This window comes from Pongo abelii, chromosome 15 (assembly GCF_028885655.2).
Source record: "Pongo abelii isolate AG06213 chromosome 15, NHGRI_mPonAbe1-v2.0_pri, whole genome shotgun sequence".
Lineage (NCBI taxonomy): Eukaryota > Metazoa > Chordata > Mammalia > Primates > Hominidae > Pongo > Pongo abelii.
Genome location: NC_072000.2, coordinates 47,883,931 through 47,899,482, shown reverse-complemented (window position 1 = coordinate 47,899,482; position 15,552 = coordinate 47,883,931). Strand labels below are relative to the sequence as shown.

The 15,552-nt window shown below is 34.4% G+C and overlaps 1 long non-coding RNA gene across 1 annotated transcript in view; it reads left to right on the top strand.

The window, feature by feature from the left end:
• Positions 1–15,552, top strand: part of LOC129049758 (uncharacterized) — a 106,734-nt gene that overhangs the window by 4,867 nt on the left and 86,315 nt on the right. Inside the window, exon 2 of the long non-coding RNA XR_008513065.2 lies at positions 9,614–9,716. This is a non-coding gene — a long non-coding RNA (uncharacterized LOC129049758). The remainder of the gene's footprint in view (positions 1–9,613; positions 9,717–15,552) is intronic.

Below are 15,552 nucleotides of genomic sequence, written 5' to 3'. Positions count from 1 at the left end.
TTTCACATAGATCTTCTTAATGGATATTGGCCAACTTCTTTTTTTGTTGTATCTCTGCCAGATTTGGGTATCAGGACGATCCTGGCCTCACAGAATGAGTTAGGAAGGAGTCCCTTCTCCTCAATTTTTTGGAATCATTTCAGCAGGAATGGTATCAGCTCTTCTTTGTACATCTGGTAGAATACAGCTGTTAATCCATCTGGTCCTGGGCCTTTTTTGGTTGGTAGGCTATTTATTAGTGCCTCAATTTCAGAACTTATTATTGGTCTATTGAGGGATTCAATTTCTTTCTGGTTCAATCATGGGAAGGTGTATGTGTCCAGGAGTTTATCCATTTCTTCTAGGTTTTCTAGTTTATGTGCATATAGGTGTTCATAATATTCTCTGTTGGTTGTTTGCATTTCTGTGGTATCGGTGGTAATATCTCCCTTATCATTTCTGATTATATTTATAACATAGCAGTAAATTTAATTAAACATTGATGGCAATTATCGATATATGCAATAAAAATAATTTAAAAGTCTTGAATTTTTGCTACTGGATTATAGTTGAGCTTTTTTTCCAATGTATTTTAGAAATATAAGCCTTCAAGTCAAACAAAATTCCAATGTAATAATAAAAAAATTCACAACAACCTTAGAATATGACTAAAGTAATTAATACCAAAAATAGCTAGGTAGGTCTCTACTAAAAATACAAAAAAAATTAGCCGGGCATGGTGGCGGGCACCTGTGGTCCCAGCTACTCAGGAGGCTGAGGCAGGAGAATGGCGTGAACCTGGGAGGTGGAGCTTGTAGTGAGCCGAGATCGTGCCACTGCACTCCAGCCTGGGCAACAGAGAGAGACTCTGTCTCAAAAAAAAAAAAAAAAAAAAAAAAAGCTAGGTAGGATAAAGAAGAAAAATCTGGCTCTCATTTATATATGTAAAAACATGAGAAGTTTTAAATCATATTCTTAAGTTAAATTTCACTGCCTTTGGAATATAGTCTCTAAATTGAAAACAATAGCCATGAATATTTTAGACAAATTTCAATATTTAAATATTAAATTACAGAATAAATTTATATACTTTATTTATTTGTTTGCTTGTTTGTTTATTGGGGGTAAATCCTTACATTCTATTTTCAAAGACAGGTTTATAAGTGAGGCTTTTGTCTTTCACAACTTTTGCTGACCTTATTCTTTACATTTGTGGGCATTTGAACATTAATATTTCATAATACCAAAGTGTAAAATATTTAAACTGCTTCATTTCACACAACTATTTTTTTAAGATGCTTCAGAAATGCTCTGGTGCTAATGTTTCCTGGAATGCTCACTACAGATATAGAACTATTGCTTTAAATAGATTATTGAGAATTCTCTTTGATCATATAAATTATACACATTTCATTATACAATTTTAAGTTAAATGTTTTAGAAATTAAGTTATCCTTCATGCAATCTGTAAAATGATCACTACAAACCCTAAAATATTTCACATATTTATGATATTTTGTGAAATCTAAGTTGCAATCTATAAGAAAAGCCATTCTTTTATGTATCAAAAAGAATAATATTATATAAGAATCATGAATATGAGAATTCTACCATTTATAGAGATGTTAAAATGGAAGAAAAACCCTGTGTCTTAAAAGTTTTGACTATAAACATAAAATATTTTATCAATATTTTAGTTATGACCTACTTGGCTGAAAAATGTATCATCTTCAATATTTGTTTAGCAACTTTATTTTTTAATTCATGTGTTTTATTTTTTATTTGTTCTGAATTTTTGATTAGCATTATATGTTACTTCTTATATGTTAAAGCAAGCTCATATTTTCTTCAGCTCTACCATAATAATCAGTTTCTTTCAACAGGCCTCTTATTGATGGAAATGCAGGGTTTATCCTTTAGTTAGAACTGTGTTTTCATGTATCTGATAAATTTATGCAATGGTAAAGCAGGAGCCTTTCTATGAAAATCATGCTATATTTAAAACTGTAAGTGTGACTGGCTTCAAGATGAAGCAGATGCTTTTCTTTTTCAAGATTATTAGTACTTAAAGATATTCTGAATGGTGGCTTTAAATATGACTCAAATTGGCCCCCTCTATAAGTAAAGTTCTGATAAACAGACAGAATTAACCGTATACAATGTATTTAATTTGGTTATAAATTGAGTAGCATCTAGGCGTGATTTAACCATTTCGTCAGCAGCATAGCAACTATATCATTTCTGCATTATACCAAGAAAGGCAATTCGTATTCTAAAACGAGATAAAAAAAATATTGATAAATTCAGGGTATTCCAAATAGAGAGATCTAACAAATACATATGTGCATCCGTGACCTATAAAACACTGTGCTGCTAAAACTAGACTCCCCAGCCTCATGGAGCTTACAAGTTTATAAGATGGAGAGTATTTTGAAAGAATGGTGAGAGAAGGGAATGGAAATTTTCTGGAAAAGAAAATTCGTTTTGGAAAGTGATAGACTATTATATTCTAGTGATAGATGGGGTGAAGAGAGAGATTTCAACTGGGTTTTATCTTATAGTAATGATTAGAAGTTTTTGAGCATGAAGTTGAAACAAAAAAAAGGAAGTCTTTGGGAACATAGCGATGTTTAAGAAAACCATGAAATATTGTGTGGTTCAGGTCTAAGATAAAGAGTTTGGCATAAGGAAGTAGAGATGAGTAGGAAAAGAAAAAGTTTAATTTAATAGTTATTTGAAAAAAGCTTTGTAGAATTTTAAGACAAGTAAATTATATTAAGACACTCTAATATATTTGACGAGGTAGTCAACAAACATTTATAGAATTTATCCTGGTTTGCCATTTTCTTCACAATACACAGCAAAATTCTCATTGAGAAATATAACCTTTTCTTTTGTGTTATTGGAGTGAAGAACAGTTACAATATATTCTGTATTTTAATATTTTTAAAAGGTATCTCAATATCTTTTATTTGTAATTTCACTACAATTTTAAAGATATAAATATTATCCTGTGATAAATCTATCAACAGAACAGCTTATGGCTTGTGATAAAAATTTAGAGTAAGCATAAGACAAAATTATGTCTGGACTGAGAGCTAAAAACGCCACTTGTGTTATACAAAGTTGAGAATTTAAAGCAAGCTTGACTCATAAGATCTTTAAACTATAAGTAGTGATGATGAGGCTGTCAGTGGAAAAGACTAGCACATATAAAAATATCCCTGCTTCAATATTATTTCTATTGTCAAAATGGGATTTATAAAAATGTTCACTTATGACCAATTGCTTACAAATCACATCTTCTTGGTAAAATAGCAACTTAAATTTTCATTAACAAATGGCTAAATCAGAATTAGAACTAAAATCCATTTGCATTTTTCAAACCATATTGGGGTAGTTCATGTAGTGGCCACAAACCAACCCCAAATCTTTGTAGCCTAGAACAAGGGTATACTTCTTGCTCACACTGAATATTCATTTTGACTTTGTTGGTGTTCTGTTTTATGTTAAGCTCACTCATGGAAGCCAACTGAGTCATCATAAACAGCAGCTGTCATTATGGAAGTTGGAAAGAGCAGAAGAATCATGCACTGGTTCCTAAAAACTTCTGTCTAAAAATGACACCTATCAAATCCACATGTAGCTTTTGTCTAAAATCAGAGCAAGCTCCAGGGCACAGCATATTCATTCTCCATTAATAGCAAACCACTTTTATTCATACAGGTCTTAGAGTACAGACAACTTTCGTTATATTTGTTATATAAATGGCCTAAAGATGGCCAATTCATATTAGTCCCTATGTTGTTTACTTCCTCACAGCAATTGAAGACTGGGAGCAAATAGCCAGCCAGCACTAAACTCAAATCCCTACACATCTAGTTGCTTTAAATATAGTCCCATTTAAAATGTGTTTATCCATTTAGCACCTGCCTGCTTTTCATAATCTGCGGAACTGCACCCAACATCTGCTGGCCATAGATTAGACAAAATCTATAGCTGTAAATGACCCCGAACCACTGCTGCCTTTCAGAGTTCTCTGATCCAGAGACTCCCCACCTTGCTGCTGAATGACATGACCTGTCTCCCTTTTCCTGGGAGTTGTCCTCCCCACTTCCCTTTCAGGATGGTGGCCCCATTCCACTATCTCTGAAAGGTCTCCCAACAAAGTTTGGGTAAGATAATGTTATTTTGTGTTTATTTTCCTTGATTGTCCCCAGATACTCAAATACTCAAGCTCATCACAACATTCTCTTACTTTATCTTGAAATTTAGGGACCACTTGCACGCCTGAGTCATGATGGAGGTCGCCCTCAGATCTTCTGTCATACTAGTAGTAGTACTCCCAAGCAGTCTATGGAAGACTGTAGAAGGGAGTTGGTAAGCAGGTACAGAGTCTCCTTGTTTCTGGGATCTCAGGGATTTTAAACTTTCATACTAGCCACTAGCCTCCACTTCATCTTTAAGAATGCTAAAAATTCCTTCTTATTTGTCTCTATGTGGCTATCTCTTCCTTTCATACGCTACCAAGGTGAAACAATCTATATGACTGATCTCAGTGGAGAGAAGCAAGACACCTTTTGGGTTTCATTTCATTAATTTGCTTTGTTTTCTCAGCTCTCTGATGGATTGAACAAATATGGTTTTATAGATTATCCAAGGTTTTCTTGTTGTTAAGGTTATTAATATTTGATTTTTCTCTACTTCCAAAGAAGAAGTAGAAATAATTCTAGATTTTAATTTGATTTAGTAGTTGAAATGACTGTGTTTCTACGACTGTGAGATGAACGGGCTGTTCTTTGAGCACTGATGCTGAACAACTTACTAGTTGTACCTTTTGATTTAGAAATCATACCATAAATTTCTTATACTCAAATGTAAGTATTGTAACTTTTGAAAGAAGAGCTTGTGATTGTTTGGGTTAGCAAACTATTTTAAAGCTAACATTTATCGATTTACTTTATGGATACCATTTACTTTATGCTCAGGAATAATATACCATTTACTTTATGCCCAGGAATAATAACAGAAGAAAACTTACAGGGTAGATACCCAGTTTTATGGTTGAGGAAACTTAAGTCAACGTGTGGTAAATTAGACTTTAAACTAGGGCTTTGAAACTCCAAAGATGATTACTAAATTATCCTGTCTCAAATCATAATAAAAATAAAATTATGATGTCCCAATATAATAGTTTACTATAACCCATACTTTAAAAACTATTTTTTAAATTACATAAAGAAACCAGAAAATCAAGTATAAATTGATGTTCATCATTATTATCATTTATAGCACATATATTTCATTCATAAATATATATATACACATTATATATTTGAGTTATTGTATATGTACATTTTAATTTTAATTTAGTATAATTTTATTTCCACAAGTATATAAAGCTCCAAATTTAACAAATTTATTTAAAAAATCATAGCTAATAATGACATTCCATTGCAATATCAGTGATACACAAGAATTATTCTTGAAGATAGAGATATCACTAGGCAGTTGCTGCTGTGCGTGTGCATAGCATTGACACTAAAGTCAATCTTTGTAGAGTTAGAAGAGTTAATGTATCACTGAAAAAATAGCAATCTGCCTTAAACACTGGCAACTATTTCTATGTGTGTGACCTCGTAAGAAAAGTCAGCATTTTAATCAGGGTAACTATAAAGTCACCCAAATTTTGAAGTTTCAGTGGGAAAGTAGAAATTATTTAGCTTAAAAAGGCACAACTAATTTTTGGAAGTCTTCATATTAAAGGAGAGCACCAAAATCCTTCTTTTAGGTGATCTTACAGGATAGTGGTTTTTCAACATTCGAATAATTGCACATTTAGTGTTTAGATAAGGGAATTTTTCTACGTAGGAAAAGAGATGGTATCTTACACCATAGTCATATTTTCACATTAAAATTACTAAAATAATGAAAGTCAAAGACCAAAACTTATTTGCAATAATGATTATTTCTGTATTGATCTGTTATTTGATATTTAGATAAATTAATAATTTATAGAACAGAGTCCATGTAAATATCCCACGCATTGTTGCTCATGTTATATACTTACAAAAAAATACCCATATAGCAATTTATGGCGAAATTCTAAAGTCACAGATGGAAATTCTCTTATTTCTTGAATAGCAATTTGATTCCAATGTTGGAATTTTACAATTTCAAGTGAATACAATTTAATTGTTTTAAAATGCTGTCTCACAAAATTAATCTATTCAAACTTAGCCAGATATATTGCTTCAAATATGTTCTTGTCTGGCTTCATATATTGAAACAAACCATACACGTAGATATTTTCTAGCCAGTTTCTGCTGGCATATGGGAAATTTATGACTTTACATGTTGTGTAGCTATACTTGATGTTCTTGAGTTTTTCTGGGCTATAAAAAGAATAATATTTTTGGTAACTCTCTTACTTCATCTTTCCCTATTTCTCAACCTGTTTCTCTGTTTGCTTGTGATTCACAATTTGAGAATCCGTGAAAGGAACAGAGCAACTCTCTTGTGGAGAAGGGGCTGGGGCTGTGACAAAAGAGAAATTCCTGAGGGCAGGAAGAATAAGTAGCAATAGGAGTTACAAGTGTTCCTACTATTTTCTTCAGTAGGCTGATTTGGTCGTTGGACTGAAGATTGCTGCAAACATGTCCTGATATGCCGTTAGGACCAGTGTGTCACATAATCCAAATATGTGTTGTGGAAAAGAGATTATGGGATAGAGGCAGGAGGGACAAATAATTAGACACTTGTGGACTGATCTCCTCTTTAAAGTCAGGGGTTTTGCTAAGTAGATAGAAGGGGAAGAAGAAAAAGAGCATTCTTTCCCAGCTTCTATGTAGAATACTAGCACGAGTGCCCTCCTGGGAAAATTTGGACAATAGTGGCACAGGGAAACGTGCAAGACAAAGACTTAAGTAGAACTTCTCACTCCACATGTCTTAGTATTCCATGTAGAGAATCAGGAAACAGTCACATTACCAAGTTAGGGGACAGGAATTTGCTAAGAGAACTTGTGGACCAACAGAGGCTTGAAGTTGGAACAAAGGGGCTTTTCTCTTGCAAAGAGAGATACACAGCTGGGAACATATACATAAGTAGTGGATAGGGACACATTGGTCCTAAGAGCATATCAGGACTTGTTTGCAGCAATCCCCAGTCCAATAACCAGATGAGCATGCTGCAGAAAATAGTATGGACCCTTGTAGCTCCCATTTTTCCTCCCAGTTATGGAATTGTTTATGCTACCTGCTCTTACAAATACAACCAGGTGTCCTCTTGGAGAGGAGGAGTTGGGTAGTATTTACCTTACAGAGGCTGAATTTTGCAAAGGAGAGCCTTTAAACTAGACAAAACTTTAAGTTTCCAGTGTTGAAGTTCAAAATGTTCTTCTCTGATACCCAACAGGAAAAGTGCTTACTTGAAAGATTTGTTTTAATTTGTCATAGAATACAAGGTACAGTAATTTTTTTACTTTTTTTGTTCATTTGAGTCCTAGAGAGAAAAATATTCTTCTCTATTAGTAGTAATAGCGGATCGTTTACCTATTTTATAATTTTTTCTCTGTTCCAGTATATACACTTATTTTCATTTAATGTCTGTATTACTAAAAGGCACTGAATAGAAATGATAATAATAGCGTTAAGTTGGCTCTTATTTTAAGTTGGAAACTTCCATAACAGAGCAACACATGTCTTTGTTTATGAATTGTGAGCCCTCATATTCCTTTAGATAATATTCACCTTGATCCCAACCTCTTGGATAAATTCAGTTCTCCTTGTCTTTGTTCTCATAGGCCACTGTATATACACAATATTTGGGCTTATACTACTCTACTATAAATTGGGAATTTTAGCCTGTGCCTTCCACTGGGACAGTGACTCCCTGAGAGTAAAACTTTGGTTTTCTGCGGTATTCAGTCCCTGATGTGGTGTCTATTGCATGATGGATGCTAAATATATATTTGGCAAATATTAAATACATTTAAACCCAGAAATACAAAACCAGATTTAACCAGATTTTACACATATGTATATATATTTTTTCAGTGTATTTGGATAATTTTCAAATACTTCTCTAAATTTTACTTTGGTGAAATATTTAGTTAAAATATTTACAAAATGACCCCTACCAATAACATAATTTATATTTATTTACCAAAATATCCCAACTAGCTTTAGAAATATAAATCCACTTACTTTATATGCTTAAGAATCCAACAAATTGGTGTTTTGAGGATATGCATTGGATTCTAAAGTGGCAGTGTTGTCTGAAAATAGACTTTATAAATATACAGTATCGTTATCATACTTTCATTTGAGATTACATTAGAATATAATTAACAAGAAAGATGATGCACATAATGCATTAATCATCTCTGTATTTGGTGTATATATACAAAGGAAACAGAAAGTTAATAAGTACTTTAAGTTAATGACCATTTCCCTAAATTCAACTGTACTTTCTCTGACTGATTTAAATTTCACTTCAATTACACATCATCTTTTCATTTTATATAAATTCTCTGTTTGTGACATTTCTAAATTAAAAATTAGATGAGAATTTTAGATATTTTATTTCATAAAATATTGCTTTAAATCATCTAAAATTCTCATCTAATTTTTAATTTAGAAATGTCACAAACAGAGAATTTATTAAAACACGTTACATCAATCTTCTGAGTTGCTTAAAAGCAAGACATTGTCACTCTCTACTGCTTAATATGATGCATATAATTTATGATACATTCAGTGAATAAGGAGAGAATACACAGAGGTTTTTAAATAAAATAAATCTTATTTGAATTAAAATCTATATGTTGAGTTGAGTTTAGGAGCAACTGAATAAGTAGTAGAATGTAATTTGGAGAGCACAATGGCAAATTCAGGAATTATTTGAGTTGCTAGGTACTATATAAAAGGTGCCGAGAACAGAGACATTGTAGAACTGTGTAAAGGCCAGTTACTTTAACCATTTAGATTTTATTATGTAAAGTAAGTAGATTGCACAAAGAATATCTATAAATTACTTTTCAACTTTAAGCATTTTATTCAATCTGTGGGAAAATTATAAACTCCTGTCATACACTAAAGCAAAGAATATTAAAAAGAACAAGCATATTAAAAACCGTAAAAGCCTACATTATTTTTTAAGGAGGAATTGCATCTTGTTTACTCTTTGTTTTTTGTGGAAGCTATTATAAAAGAAAATGAATGAGTTAACAAATTGGCAGATATTATATATATAAAAATTTATGAGCTATTTAGCAATTAATTTAAAGGAAAAGTTTATTAATAACTTCAGTGGATTACTTATAGTTTTAGAATTTGAAGGTTGACAAATTGCATCTCTAATTCAAGTAAGAAATAAAATTTATAATGGGAAGTTATGTCTTTGAAGAGTCAGTATCTTACTGTTGTGTGCCCATAAAGAGGTTCAGTTAACAGAGACAAGAAAAATACTCCTTTGATTTTTCCCATTATATGAGCAATGCATGCTCATTATCACTTGTTAAAACTACATGGTACATAAAGAAAAAAATGTTAGAGTTATAGATGAATAGTAACATGGAATAAATCCCTAACATTCTCTCTTCCGTATCCTTCTCTGAAATTATAAAATGGAGATGAAGAAGTTTCAGCATCGGGACCATAATTCAATTCTCTCCTAACTACTGATTACAATTGGGATGGAGAAAAAGGTGTTCCTGGAGAAAGAAAGAAGACCAGGTGAGCCGGTCTAATCTCTTTGTAAACAGTCTGATAACTGATCTTATGGTAAATAGACCAGTGATATTTGCTAGTAGGAGAGTCCTCATTTATAGGATAGTTTGAGCAGGATATCCTTAGCTTAGGATTGCTTATGGTAACCAAACCCAAGATCTGTGGATTAATGAAGCAAGGCTTCCTGACAAATGTTGTATAGTCTGGGTGTACACATAGATATGAATGGACATGTTTTATATTCTAAATGTTCTTCTTTATGTGAGAGGACCTGCAAACCTCCTTTGAAGTATCATCTATTCTGGACCAGAGAGTGTGATGCAGAAAAGAAGGATCTGGGAGCCATATGTGATGTCTTTGACCTCTCTTTACTTCATGTGTGCCTCTTCATTTCTTCTATACTTGAAATTATTATAAAGCTTGATAGTGTATAATTCTAATTTGACACTGATTCGTCTCCTTTGATTTATGGAAACGTCGCCTCCAGCACAGTTCAACACAGGATTTCCTGGTGGTGGCAGTGGTGGTGGCTCTCTACCTTCTCCAATTTCAGATTGGCTGCAGTCAGACTGTGGGTAATTTTTAGTGTTAAAAATATGAAGGATGACAATTCCACTTATCAGTCAAGTAAGAAAGAAAAATAGGATAGGAAGTCATATGTTTGAGGAGTCAGTATCTTCCTGTTTTAAGCCCATATCGAAATTCAATATTGACAGGCTTAAAAAAATTTTGTTGAGTTTTCCAGTTCTAGTTATATGTACAATATGAGATATGTTTTTATATATCAATACTTTTGATGAATTTGAAAGAGCATGTTGTATATAAGGTATAAATTAGCTGACTAATGCCAAAAAGAGGGAAGAAGGTATAAAATAAAGCTCTTAAATATGAAGAGATATAAAACTGGGGGTTAAAAATTTAATAGTGAACAAATAGGATAGGAAGAATGATTTGACAAAAATAATCTGAAGTGAAGCGCAGTTGTTGGTATTTACATTAAAGCCAAATTGTAAATGTGCAATAAATGATTAACTGGGCCAGCTAGGGCTGCTTTTTTTGTTTTTGTTTTTGTTTTTTTTTTTTGAGACAGGGTCTGTCTCCCTCTGTCACCCAGGCTGGAGTGCAGGGATGCAATCTCGGCTCACTGTAACCTCTGCCTCCCAGTTCAAGTGATTCTCATGCCTCAGCCTCCCAAGTAAATGGAATGACAGGCACATACTACCACAACTGGGTAATTTTTGGCATTTTTAGTAGATACAGAATTTTGCCATTTTGGCCAGGCTGGTCTCGAACTCCCGGCCTTAAGTGATCCACCCACCTTAGCCTTCCAAATTGCTGGGATTACAGGTATGAGCCACCACACGTGGCCAGGGTTACTTAAACTCTGCACATTCCAAAGAAAAGGATGGAACTTGGTAAGGTCTTGGGAGGTAAGTTCTAAGCCCTTGAAATAGTCTGCCTGGTAGAAGAGTTTTTGTATACCCAAGACCTTGGGCAAGTCTGATAGTTTGTGCTAATCATGTGATTAATGGATTAATGATGAATGCCTATTTTTGTATGCTCGAGGATTTGAGCCTCTCTGTATCAACTTGACCTCTGGAGGCCTGGAAACTGAGTAGTAAGGTTAGTCACATGGGACTCTGCATGCCTATGTGACTGTTTCTCAATAAAAACCCCGGATACCAATGATTGAGTGTGCTTCCCTGGTTACTCATACGTGTTGCTGGGAGAATTAACCACTGTCTCTTAAAATCTACAAAATTGCCCTTGGTTTCTCCTGAACTTCACCCATACACCTTTTCACTTTACTGTTTTTATAACGTATTTTTTGCTATAATAAGTCACAAGTATGAATATAGAAGCTTCTCTGAGTTCTCTGGGTCGTTACAGTGAATCATTAAACCTGAGATTGTTCTTCAGGATCCCCACACAATATATATCTTATTCTATTAATTAAATAACTCTTTTTTTCTATCTAAGCAATAGATCCACAAGGTAAAATATTTAAAAATATTGAATATGATATAGATGAATAATTACATGAAAATTTAGTGGTTTCCAATATTGTTAAAAAATTATTAATATATAGCATGCTACAACTGAGCTGATGTGTGTGTGAATATATATATAAAGGAGATATGTATATATCTCCTTTAGGGTTGGTTTGCAAATATTTTGATGCATGCCATATCTCTTAATGACCATATGCAAATAAAATAAATAATACCGTGTGGACCTGCTTTCATACCTATTGCTCTGATACCTGCAGTATCACCCTATTAGCTACTTTGTTAATTGGCATTGCCAAGAAACATCTAGAGCTCTGCAAAGCAGATTCTGAAGAGGAATCATTCATGTTAAGATAGAAAAGAACAAAATTAAGTCAATAGTTTGGCTTTTGATAGTTGCTCTAATGAGAAGCAAGTGCTGCACAAAAGTAAATGTGGAGGCCAGGTGCGGTGGCTCACACCTGTAATCTCAGCACTTTGGGAGGCCAAGGTGGGTGGAACACAAAGTCAGGAGTTCAAGACCAACCTGACCAACATAGTGATACCCTGCCTCTACTAAAAATTCAAAAAAATTAGCCAGGTGTGGTGGCGGGTGCCTGTATTCTCAGCTACTCAGGAGGCTGAGGCAGGAGAATCTCTTGAACCTGGGAGGTGGGGGTTGCAGTGAGCCGAGACTGCGCCACTGCACTCCAGCCTGGGTGACAGTGCAAGACTCTGTCTCAAAAAAAAAAAAAAAAGTAAATGCGGAACCTGAAATGAGAGTGATAATGTCCAATCTGATTCCAAAGTTTGAGAAGTTGTGTAGTGCTCAAGAGTTGCTTGCACACCTCCCAGTAAGCAGTAGATGTTAGTTAATAATGAAATAAATTTTTTTTCAAACATGTCTATTACTTTTTCAAATGTCAAGTTTTTAATGACATAAACACTTATTAAATTATTCAGACCCACCACTGAATAAACTATTAGGCATTTAATAGGCCTAAGGGTGTTCTGAAAGAAATGAAAACTAACCACTATGTTTCTGGGAAAATAGAAAGTTTTGGAGTATCTTATCTATGGCATTTGAATAATATAAAATATCAGGCCTCCCTACCTCTGATGTATTGAACCAGAATCTATATTTCAAGGGATGCAACAGAAATTTAACCATCAATTTATTCTGATGATGTAGATTTACATTCTGATGATGTAGCCTGTGATTGTTTGGCTTACTGAATGTAGATCTCACGACGTTCAGCTTAGTGATATTGTTTATATTCATTATGGTCAACTGATAAGGTGTTTTACATCAACATTTTTCTTGTTATAATTATTATTATATATCAGTATGTTTGCAGCAGACCACAGGTTTCAAAGAAATTGTAACCTTAAGACTCCCCATTGGAACCAATTAGCACTTAAAATGTTTATTATGAAAACACTTATTGTTCATTAATTCATGCATACTCAGTTAAATTTTGATAAGGCTATTTATTTAGTTATTTTGACAATAGGCCCTTTATATTCTACATGTGCCTTTGATGGTATCAATGAACTACTGTAAAATAGTTCTGTTAAAAGAAAATAACTTCCATGTGATTCTTTGATCTATGAAAGCATTGCAATTTTGTTTCTCATTAGCTGACAAACGTTGAGAGTAAAGGGCATCATTAACTCTCGCAGAGAGATGTACTCCTGGCCCAAGTGTGGGAAAAGGAAAAGATTACGGAAGAGTGTTAATCAAAAATTAGCTATATAGATAAATAATTCTGAGAGATGCTGTGAGAAAAATTTATATAATGAAATTATTTGTAAAAAGCAGAATACAACGTTTTTTAATGATTCACTCCACATTTTCATACTAAATGCTCTGGGTACTTCTGAGGTAAGTAAAACAATGGAATGTTGTTAAACTCAGTGAATGACTACTCACCTATCCTCAATGAGTGTTTATTGAGTGTCCACTATGTATCAGTCACCACGTAATGGTGAAGACAAGAAGATGTCATCATTATCCTTTTGGAGGGAGACAAGTCAGTTCAATGAACTTTGTGACAAAGCATGAGCATATTTTACTGCCACAGTGTGATTTGAACATCATGGATCAGGTACAAGCTGATTCAGTCTATAGGTATCAGGAAAAAAATAATTAAAAAGAAAAGAACCGGCCAGACATGGTGGCTCATGCCTGTAATCCCAGCACTTTGGGAGGCCAAGATGGGGGAATCACCTGAGGTCAGGAGTTCAAGACCAGACTGGCCAACATGGAGAAACCCTGTCTCTACTAAAAGTTCAAAAATTAGCCGAGCTTGGTGGTATGTGCCTGTAATCCCAGCTACTAGAGAGTCTGAGATAGGAGAATCGCTCGAACCTGGGAGGTGTAGGTTGCAGGGACCCGAGATCGTGTCACTGCACTCCAGCCTGGACAATAGAGTGAGGCTAGGTCTCAAAAAAATAAAAGATCTAAGATCTGAAATATGTGTGTGTTTTTAGCTGACACATGTGCGTGTGTGCACTCATGAGAGATAAAGACAAAGATGGTGAGAGAGAAAGAAAGAGAGAGGGAGGAAGGGAGAGAGAGAGGTTGAAAAGGGAGCTTGGGGATTTAAAGAGGTATGGAAGAAGTAGGGAAGGACATTGCATTTAATAATTTATTTGTTGTCTTTCCCCAGTAAAATTAAAGTTTTATAAAATAGAAAGTGTTTGGTTTCCTTTCAGATGTTTCCTCAGGTAATAACTTTGCCTAGAAGATTACAGGTGCTTAAAAAATACTTTTTGAATAAAATGAACATGTGACTATTCAGTCAAATTCAGCATAGATTGAAAGATAAGTGATAATAAAGCAAATTAGGGTGGATAGCGTAAACCAGCTCTCCTTATTACCCTGTATTATAGACTGAATGTTTGTGCCCCTCCAAAATTCATGTTAAAGCCCTAATATACAGTGATTTGGAGATGGGGCCTCTAAGGAAGTAACTAAGTTTAAATGAGATCATAAGTGTTGGGCCTTGATCTAATAGGATTAATGTCCTTATAAGATGAGACACTGCACAGTTCTATCTCATCTCTCTGTCTCTCTCCTTTCTCCCTCTCTCTCTGTCTCCATCTTTCCACCTACACACTGAGAAAAGACCATGTGAGGACATATAGAGAGGTAGCTGTCTACAAGCCAAAGAGAGAAACCTCATTAGAAACCGAATTTGATGACATCTTGATCGTGGACTTCTAGCCTCCAGAACTAAAAGACGATTTTTTTTTTTTTTGTATTTTAAGCCACCTAGATTGTGATATTTTTGTATAGCAGCTGAGCAGACTAAGATATTATGTTTCATAATTTAGTATATATTCTACTGCCAAATGGGAGACCATTGAAAAGTTCTAGGCAAGAGAGTATTAGAAAATCACTGGCTGCAATGTGGAAGATTGTAGTAGGCAGTTATGGAGATGTGGTTGTGGTAAAGTTTAGATGTATTTAAGAGGAACATTGGGCCAGGCGCATTGGCTCACGCCTATAATCCCAGCACTTTGGGAGGCCGAGACGGGCGAATCACCTGAGGTTGGGAGTTTGAGACCAGCCTGACCAGCATGGAGAAACCCTGTCTCTACTAAAAATACAAAAAACTTAGCCAGGTGTGGTGGCGCACGCCTGTAATCCCAGCTACTCGGGAGGCTGAGGCAGGAGAATTGCTTGAACCCAGGAGGCAAAGGTTGCGGTGAGCTGAGATCGCGTCATTGCACTCCAGCCTGGGCAACAAGAGCGAAACTCCATCTGAAAAAAGAAAAAAAAAAAAAAAAAGGAAGATTGACATAATTTTATATCTAATTACATAGAAAATGAAGAACTCCTGTGTTTT